At 35.2% G+C, this 10,282-nt stretch overlaps 1 long non-coding RNA gene across 1 annotated transcript; it reads left to right on the top strand.

Annotated features, from left to right (window-relative positions):
- The first annotated feature begins 3,869 nt into the window (after nt 1–3,869).
- LOC130577743 (uncharacterized) lies at nt 3,870–8,244 on the top strand. The gene is made up of 3 exons (XR_008965803.1): nt 3,870–4,474; nt 4,999–5,092; nt 7,560–8,244. It is a non-coding gene; the product is annotated as an uncharacterized LOC130577743 (long non-coding RNA).
- Nucleotides 8,245–10,282: the final 2,038 nt, after the last annotated feature.

Below are 10,282 nucleotides of genomic sequence, written 5' to 3'. Positions count from 1 at the left end.
CTTTTATCTTGTTCAAAATGGTATTTTAGGAAACTGATGAAAAATCAGCTAGTTTTTTATCTTCATGGTTCAAGCACTAAACRTTTTTTTTCCTGCTACTGGAATTTTTAACTTTTATATTTTGCTCATGGGTATTGAGGGAGTTTTTCTATAGAGATATTAAGTGGTTGCTACCATAATGTTACATAAATATGTGACACAAGATACAGCATAATTTCTTCTGAGGCATATACAATTTTTATAAAGCCTTTTAGAGAAAGAAGTCTACTGATTGCATTCTGTAACTAAGAAATGTCTTGCATAAAATATCATAAACATGGAAACTTCTTGCATTAAAAGATGGTAATATATGCAGTTGCTTCTAGTGAGGGACCCAGCTATGCCAATGGCACAAATACTACTTCAATAAGTGTTAGAAGCATACTTTGAAAAATGCAGTAGCTGACTAGCATGATATTATTTTAATAGTTGTTTGATGTGGGAAAACACTTACAGCAAGTAAGAGTGAAACTTGAGGTGGGGAGAGGATGCAATTTTGCTGTCTGTTGAGGTCTTGGCATATAGAGGACGTAGCAATATCTGTCACAGCTAAAACTTCTATATAGCAATTCTCAAAATGGAGAAATCTTATGTCTGTGCCTTGTCCTTGGAATTACTTCTCTCAGAAAAATAWTTCTTTTGAGTCTGTAGAGTATTACTGTAATTATATACATATATGCATGTCTAACTTAAAATTGTGATCTGATTTTGTGCAAATCAATTTAAATGTGAGATCTCAGGATCACTATTAATTTAAAAAGAAAAAAAAGCAAGTTGTGTGTTAGATCCCTTTAATGCAACCCATTATTTTACAGAGTTAAGTAAATTGTAAAGTGGTGATTGAAGGGGTCATTATTTAGGTTTTCTCATATACTAGGATAAGACTTTCAGCAAGGGGGAAGATAATTAAAGAGCAGAACAGACTATTATAAGTAAAGAATGCCCCAAGAAGCAGCCTTGGCTGGGTGTGAGGATGTTTATTTGCAAGCAGGAAGGCCTGTGCTCCTGTCCTGCTTCCTAGATTTTCTAAGTTCCAGATAACATTTGTTCACTGTAAAATACCTGTGTTGCATTCCAGATCTGCATGTTCTTTTCTTTGTGCTCTAAAAGCCTAATGGTAGTTGTCTTTTATTTAGTATAATATGTAGGATAGGATTTAGGTTATTTTTAAAGACTAAGGCTTGTAAAGGCAATTCCCAGTCTTTGTTGTTTTAAGGGCACCATATTTTTGTGGCCCTTTATCAATATAAGGTGATTAGGCCAAGAAGAGTGCTTTTTATGACAGCAAATCAGGCTGCTGGCTACAGAAATACTGTTGGTTATGTTTTCATTTAAATCGAAAGGAAACTAAACGACTGCGACAGGAGAATTTGTTTTCATTTTCTGGATTTTTTTCTGCATGAATCTTGGAATTACCAAGATTGGAAAGAAGGTTCCAGATGCTTCCTACAGAAAAATACAGGTGCATTTAAAAAAGCTAAATTCAGTGTGAAAACACACCTTCTCTTTAGATTTCTATATAAGTTGAATTTGGGGAAGATAAAAAAAATCTTCACTCCATATGTGAAGAATATATTTTAAAAAAGYGTTTGACAACTGCAGTGAAATAATCTGTTAAACATGACAGACTGAAATAATTATCATACTGATTAAAAAGAGAAAAGGAAAAGAAATACTGATCTCTCAAGGCTTCTGTCAGCTTGGGCTAGCTTTGAAATACATCTAGAARAAAGGTCTTATACTTCTTTGGCTTTGAACTGCACCAAAAGCATTACAGATATAGCTCTGGATCACRCTGTTAAGTAGCAAACTTTAAATTTTAAGAAATTTATGGCTGGATATAAGATTCTGACTGTGTTCCATTTCTGGTAGTGATCAGTATCTTGATTTTTTCATTGCTTCACTGRTGATATGATATGATACCATTGCTTCACTGGTGCTAGTGCTGTCGTGTTAAAAAAAAAAAAAGCAAAAAACTGATGCAGAAGGAGTTGAGTGGGGAACTTTGCTTCTCAGAGCTTTTTTGTGTCTTTGGAACAGAGCAGTTMATAGAAATTGGTGGTAGTATTTCAGACATTTAAAATGTTGATAGCTGTACAAATACATATTTTCTTCTCAGTTTGCCTTTTTACACAGAACCACAGATTATTCTAAATTGGAAGGCACCCACAAGGATCACTGAATTCAATTCTTAAATGTTTTGTACATTTTCTGCACATTACCCATTTTGTACAATTTCTACACTTTGCATTCACTTAACAATTTTATCATTTCATGTTGTAAATATGCTAATCTGTGTTATTTACTGTATTAGAAGATAATGAATATAAAAAATAATTGGTAAAATTAATAAATTAATGGCATACTTCATATCACGAGAGTATTGAAACCAAAACCATGTTTAAACAGAGAACCATATGGCTTATCCTGTTTTAGCAGACATCCATGTGTCTACCTGTTATTCTGATCTGTGTTTTAAATTAAAGTTTCACTCAGATTGGATAACCTTTCCACAGGAGTTCATCAGTGATATTTTTTGAGCAGTGTACTCAGTATATTTGAATGTATTTTTTCCATGAGAGCATSAAGAGCTATGTAATTAAGGAACAGCATGGAGGTGAATGACCCAGATATTTCACCCTATGCAGCTGGGAAAAAAAAACCAAAACAGTTTTCATGTCTTGGTGCATTAGCAAACAGAGGAAATAAACTTTTATGAGAAACTTTCATCTAAGTCAGGGGAATGGGTACCTATCAATATTTATTGCTGTTGGATGTAGTGGTTTACAATAGGCATAGCACCATAACAATATTTGGTTTAGAACATGTCTGCCTTTCCAATGTCAGGATATTTTGTTTTACTGCTCTGTATGTTGTCTTCTGAGATCACTGTGTCACATCAAGAACTGGTGGCCTGGAAATCCTAAAAAAGAGATGGTAATACATGACTTCCACCTGGGACTGTATTGTCTAATAAAATCAATAAAGCAGATTATAAAGTTTTCTTCAAAAAGTTTTCTTCAAAAATGAAAAGCTGGAATGAAAAAGTGAAGCTAAAGGATAAATTAAACCTTATACCAGATTTAGATAAGTCTGTTGGTACAGGGTTTATGTGAATAAATAAGTAGGATAAAAAAAAATCACATTTTGATTTCCTGCTCCCTCTTCCCTGGGATTTCCGTGAAGACATGCAGTATATTTCATGTTTGCYAGTGCAAAGGGTGGCTGTGATTTGTGCTATGGGAGATTTTTGCCTTTTTCACAAAAAAGGAATGGCTAAACTTCTGTTGAAAGCCATCTACCCCTAGGCTATCGTAACTTTAAGAATAACTTTGTAATTTATGAAGTTTACTAGCTAAACATGTTTCGAATGAACTCAGTGCATGTGCTAAGAAAATCTTATTTGCATGAAGACTAGAAATTAGTGGAATTCTGTAATTTGGCTGAACAAGTTGTTTGCAAGCAAATGAGGTGTAGGATGGTGGACACATAAGGGTGTATTTGTGCATTATGTCYTTATGGGAAAACATGTGCTGTCTCTTGGCTAATAAAGGGGGATTAACTTCCTAAATTAGGCATATGGTACATTTAATGTTGAAAAAGGTGCCAGGTTTTTTTGAAGGACTTCCCTTCCTGTGTAGTGGATTTTTTTTTGTATTGGTTTTTGTTTTTTGGAGGAGTAGTTTGGTGATTTTTTTATTGTCACTTTTATTTCTTTGTTTAGTTTTGATTTTGTTTCCTCCCGGAAGACTGATGGAACTGCAAGCAGAGATTCCTGTGATTCAGGACTCAAATGTGACCCAGAGATAACAGTGGTTTGAGAAGTTTACATTATAATCTGAGAAGGGCCTTCCTTCCAAAAAAAGAGGTGGTAGATTTGTATTTAACAGTTTTGTCAGGTCCTGTTTCTATAACTTATTGATGGTTTCTTGTAGGGTCTAATTTTGTGACTGCACTTATTTGGATTCTGCACATGCTCGGCTCTTTTTCAGGTTTTTCCCTTGCAGGAAGTAAAGGGCAGAGTTCTCAGCATCATTTACAAACTGTGACTCTTGGAAAGCTCTGAGGGTACAAAGTGAGATACTTATGCACTGTGGGGAATAATTTGAGCAAGTGTATCTTTCTCTTCAAAATACCTACTGCTCCTCTAATACGAGGTGAGTGATTTTTAAATGGGTTGCCCTTGAATGGTTCACACAATTTGGATTGTCATGGATGGGCTCTGCCATTGACAGTTTCACAGATTTGTGTTTTCCTTGCTAATCTCCAAATCCCWCAAAGAGAACTTAAAATCACTCTCCATTTAGCTGTATTTGATGTTCCTGTTGACTCTTCAAACTCTGCCTGCTTTTAGGAAGCCAGGCTTTGTTTGAGCACCTGGACCATCCAATTTCCYGCAGCTCCTGATTGCTTTTTACTCTGTTGCTTGACCTGGGTAAGCCTTTAACAACTAAAAGATTTAATAACTGAAAGCTAAATAACAAGGGTCTGGTACAGATGAAGTTTAGGTGTTTTAACGTTTGGCTGAACTGTACAAGGATGTGGTGAGATAAGGCAGAAAAGGAAGTTTGTTCTTAAGGGTCACGGCCCTTTATGTGCTTCAGTTGACCCTGAAAACTTTTTTTTTCTCTTCCAAGGTCATGGAAGGGACCCTCTGCTCAGCTTCCTTTCTGCTGACCAGGATCTCTGTAACCATTCAGAGGTGTACTAAGTGAGAGCATCACCCACAGAAAATTGTGGTGTGACCCRTGGGCTCGCTGGTGGCCGAGACACATTCAGGTCACTTCTAAGTGACCTGGTAACCATCTCTCATTTGAATGGTTTAGAGTGTTTGAAGTCCCTGGACACAAAGGATGAAAGTGCAGTTTTATGGGTGCTGAAATSAGCCTAAAAATCTTGTAATTTTATGGTTCCWTAGYTCACTGTGTTTTCCTTTCSTCTCCTCTTCCACTCATACAGCTGCGTGTGTAGAGCTCCCTGAAGGATGGYTGACAGGCTCATCATGGGATTATGGATAAACAATGTTAGAATCTCTGCTGAATGACTTCACTTTGTGAGTATTAATTCAGCTGAATGTCTTACTGAATTTTCTGAAATGCTTTAAATACTGAACCCAGCCAAAGCTTGGCACGGTGTTTTTGAGAGTGTCATTTATTTTTCTTGTTTTTGACCACCAATTGGCAAACAAATCTCTAACCTAATGGCTAAATTTAGCAAAATTCCCTTTTATTTCAGTGGGGCAGAGTTCTTTTCCAACCTATGAGCCTTTGGTTTGCTAGTCTTTGATTATTTTTCCTTAATTTCTTTTCCTCTRGTTAATGGATTGATTTGAATGAGTTTGTTAAGGGGCTGCTCTTGATTTCCATTTTTTGTGCCAGTGGAAATTTTGTTGCCCAAAGCCTATATATGGAAAGAAAAAAAGAAATTTGATCTATTTGAGGTTTGGGTTATTGGTATGTTGGCCATCAATCTTAATGATATCACAGCTCAAATTTTTACACATTTTTAATAACAGCAATACTTTCAGTCTCTGGAAATGTTGCAAAACCAATTATTGAAATGTCAGAATTTTCATAGGAAGGTAACTTTCCTCTTAGCAGTACCAGCTAAACAAAACAAACGGATAGTGATTAAAGTGTCAGGACATAATTGCATTTTCTTTCAAATAAACCATCAACTCTCAATAAATAATTAAAACAAGTCATGTTCCTCAAGATGCTGCTGTTGAGTATCTTTTATTAAAAAGTGCTAGGAGCCATTATTAGATTTTTTTTTAAATGATGAGTTTTCTCTTAATGTCAGATTTGATTACTTTGCTGTTCTTTGGGGTATATTTGCTTTTCCCCAGGTTTACTGGGAGAGTATAACTTGTATCATGAGCTGTAATGAGATATACACTCCATGATGATTTTACAAGGAACATGTAGACTTAGGAAAGGAAAGTAAATTTTAAAACCACTGTCCCAAGAGATGTAACATGTCTGTATAAAGCTTTGACATAGATATTAAAGAGTGTCTTTCTCTTTTTTTTTCAATATTTTCTCTAGCTAATTTCTTACTTTTTGGTGTCTTAATAAGGCATTCAGTTTTAATAAACAAAATAAAACCCAGAATGACAAGGGAGCCATGAGAGTGGACTGTGTCCTGCTTATTGGTGATAGTGAAATATGAACGAGATCAAGGGGTTTTTAACTTCCAGAATCCAGGGACATTTTGTGGGACTGTCAGGTTGTGATGTTCTTAAACTTCAGGCTGCTTTATTAAACATAATAAATTGTGGATCAGAGTATTGTTTTATTGTTTGACAAGACAGAAGCAGAGCTTTAAAAACAGGATATTAATACTTTTTCACTTAAGCCTCCTGAATTTTTCTGAGACAGTGTTTTGCTAATTTCTTTTTGGTCTGATGGAAGTTGTTTGCACAGTGTTCTTTCTAAATGACAGAAACTGTTGAAAAGATACTATTTTTCCAATCTAGAAATTGAATTTTAAACGTGACCTCTAATTGTTCATTTTGCCTAATTAAAACTTGTCAYCAGATTAAATCTCCAAAATAAGTATAAATTAAATGAAAACTGAGTAAAATATTCTGTAAGACAAGTGATTTGCAAGCAGTTGTCCAATCTTGCTGTTATGAATAAGCACATTTGTTCYTTTGAGAAAGGTTTTGGTWAATTTGCARGACATAGTTCTCYATGTAATACAAATGTTAAATGGGARTTGACCTAATACTTGGATTTATAAAGGTCTGTAAGGAAGGAAGAACCAAAATTTCTTCCAGCTTTTGCTGTTTTAGTAAAGGTGTACATGTAGAATTTATAGATGCCTGAGTCTGGGTTCGGTCGTCTTTTATGAATGAAACAAAYATTTTTAAAATGTTTCAAAAACCTCTCTGTAGATGAAGGCTGTTKCTTTCCTTTTCCAAGCCAGAACCTAACTGTTCATGCTCTCACCAGTGTTTTATCATTGTGTGATTGTTTTTCTGTGTGCTGATGGGATAAATTGGGTGTTCTTCTTGGAAACTTCTACTTTCATTAAGTTTTGGAGAAGTGTAGTGGATGCTAGTGATCAATGCTCAGCATGTGATGCCAATTACTCTTCTGCTTTTAAATCCCTTTTTCTGATGTAGTAGCCTAGTAATATCTGCAGTTCTGMGCGCCACAGATTTGTTCCTTTTGAGTGTAAAGTTTTGCTGAACATTGATGGTTTATTAAAACTGGCAAAKTTTTCATTCTAATAGCTAATGTTATCCTGACAAGTCACACTCAATACTTGACTTGATCTCTTAGAGCTGATTTCATTGCTAAAAAAAAAAAAAAATAAAACAATTTGGTGATTTGCTGGACTCTACATCCTCATGCTTTAGTCTGCCTGTAGTTCTGTACTTTCSTATAAAACCTTATGAATGGTTTGTAATTACACAGAAACTTGAAGCTTAAAGAAAATACCCTGCTCAGTTCTATAAAGATTTTTCAGCAGGACGAGTGTCTGTGATTCACTTGCACAAAACTGTTTTCCAGATCTTCATTATGGCTGAAACAAATTACAGAAACAGACAGAACTCCACCARTCAGTGGCTGTTTTCCCACCTCCTGAGCTCACCTTGATCAAATCCCAAATCTGCCCAGCTGGCTGTGTAGCTGGAAGTGCCTTGCAGCATGCCCTCCAGGTCTGGTAATGAAGTCTAATTCCCACAGAGGAACAGATGACAGTGTCCTTCAGAGCAGAAATATTCCTAAGAAGATGTGATTTATCCCRCACTGGGGCTTTTGGGAGCTAGGCAAAAAGGAGCTGAAAGATGCTCCTAAATAACACAAGCGTGTTCCAATGGTTTTAAWTCACTTTTGCTAAACTCCAGTGATCCTGAATATCACCAGCCTGGGATGAGATTGCATTTGGTCCATTACAGCAAGTGCATTGCAGACCCCTTTCCTCTTTTTTTCTTTCCTGCCCTTCGTACTGGATCTCACTTTTTTTTCTACCTTTTCCTTCTCACCTCATCTTTCACAGCATCTTCCTTTGTTTCTCCAGATTAACAATTCTTGTTGTATCTTTAACCACCATAATTCTCCATCAATTATTAGGAAATCTGTCAGTATTATTATGAACACTTTTCTTCTTTCTTTATTTTATCCAGAAAGCAACTCAGTTTCTGGATTTTTAGAATATATCTGCACATCAATATAYTTGTCTTTAAACTAAATAAAGGGCTTAAATAGTAAGAAATAGGCTATTTAATTTAATTAAATGGTGAACTAATTATCTACATAGTCACGTTGGGTAAAATACATCATTATAACCTCTTGTATTTTTTTCCTAGAGTGTCAAGAGTTAGTAGGTGTGATTATAGAGGAGCATTTGGTTGATCATGGCATGCAGGAGCAGCTGTAGATACATCAAAGAGTGATTTATATTTTGTGCAGTTATGGCTAGAAATATGAAATGTAAAAAAAAAAAAAAAAAAAAAATAGAAGTTTAAATTATTGGAGTTTTCAGAAATTTTCTGAATTTTCTGTTGATTGAACAAGTCCTCCTGCTGTCCTGTCCAGTACAAACTTGTGATTAAAATGGAAGAGAAATTTGGGCTCCTCTGGCTCTTGTCCATACGGGGGTAAAAACGTTGTAAGATTTGTGTTTCAACTGGGAATAAGAAATGTTTTTGTTTTGGTGGTGTTTCCAGGAATGGAACACATATGAATGATTTTTTGGGTGCAAGTGTGCTAATCCAGAAGTGCTGTACTGAATTATAAACTGCCTAAATGAGAAATGTGACAGAGAGATTTTAAACCCTTTGTTCTCTGGTAGCTTGAGTAYTGAAATTGTTCTCTTCATGAGTAGGCTTTGAGCCTATTAATTTTTTTTTTTCTTTTTAAAGAATGTAACACTAATTGTAACTCTAATATTCTTTCATGAAGAAGCCAGCAGTGAGACTGCTTGGAAAGTTTACACTTTTGATCATGGAGTTTATACTTTTGATCATGATGTTTTAATTGCTTTCTGCCTCCAGGATTGTATGAGTGTCTCCTTATAGTGAAACAAATGCAGGGATCACAGGGTCTGTGAGCAACCAGAATGGAGCAAGACATTCAACTCTGAAGCTGAGAGAAAAAAATAACTCTAAGAAAACCAAACGAATTTTTAAAAAGCACCTCCAAATAACTAATTAAAAAAAGCAAAACCACTCATCTCACCAGATTTWAAATCACCAAACAAACCAAATAGGAGATGGGCAAATGATTTTTTTTTTTTATTTTTGCGGGACCTGAAATTTCAATTTGCAGCAAATACGTTTGTCCTRAAAGGTCACGTGTGTAAATAGATTAACTGAAATGATTAATGTAAGAGAAAACTAAAAAGGCGTCTCTTTATTCTGGAGTAGGCAATTATATATTTCATCAGTTTTTGGAATGGCTTGAAATTCATGAATGTGGCAAACACCAAAAAATCTAGTGGATTATCTTTTTATTTTCTATGCCTGCCTTTCACCTCAGCAATCCTCTTCTCTGTTTTTAATCACCTTTATGTAATTTCCCACATACAAAGGTTTCTGCTTCAACATTCAGAGATTTTAGACTCTTTCTSATAAGGCTTGCACCAAACAAAAGGAGTTGCAATTTCATAACAATGATGATTTCTTTTTTTCAGTGATGTRYTTTTTTTTTTTGTTCYAAAWGGACTATTCTTCATTCKGTGACTCTGTTATGTGAATTAATACTTTTAAACATTTTATCCCCTTCTAAACTTGTATGAATGCCTAAAAGGCCTTTCAAAAAGCTTTCTTTCAAATGTTGCAGCCTTTGTCTGTGTATTTACATTTGTACATTGTCAGCTGAAGGATATTTTCTAAACCAATGTGTGTTGTAGCATCACATTTATGATCTGCACAGAGGACCAACCTCTTTATCTGAGTGTGCATGTCGAACTGAAGGGTTTTAAACTGAAGTACAATATTTGGAACACTTTCCATGTAAATRTAGGATGATTTTGTGAGTTACTAATATCTGCCACAATATCACTTCTTGATAAGAATCTAAAAAAAAATAATCTTTGCTCAAAGACAGTTTATTCACTCTTGAAAATTAGCTGCCAAGCCTTCAAGGCATGTCTTTGTCTTTGCCCGGGTCATCTTTGGAACATATTTCTGTGTTCAATCCTACATATTTTTATCAATCTAGCAGAGCACCCAAGCTGTAATTTTTATCTGTGATCTCTCCTTCTGTTTCCCCCGCTCCATCTGACAATT

This window comes from Malurus melanocephalus, unplaced genomic scaffold (genome assembly GCF_030028575.1).
Source record: "Malurus melanocephalus ecotype Western Australia unplaced genomic scaffold, MMel_1.1 scaffold_192, whole genome shotgun sequence".
NCBI classification, from domain to species: Eukaryota; Metazoa; Chordata; class Aves; order Passeriformes; family Maluridae; genus Malurus; species Malurus melanocephalus.
This window is presented reverse-complemented; position numbering and strand designations above follow the sequence as displayed.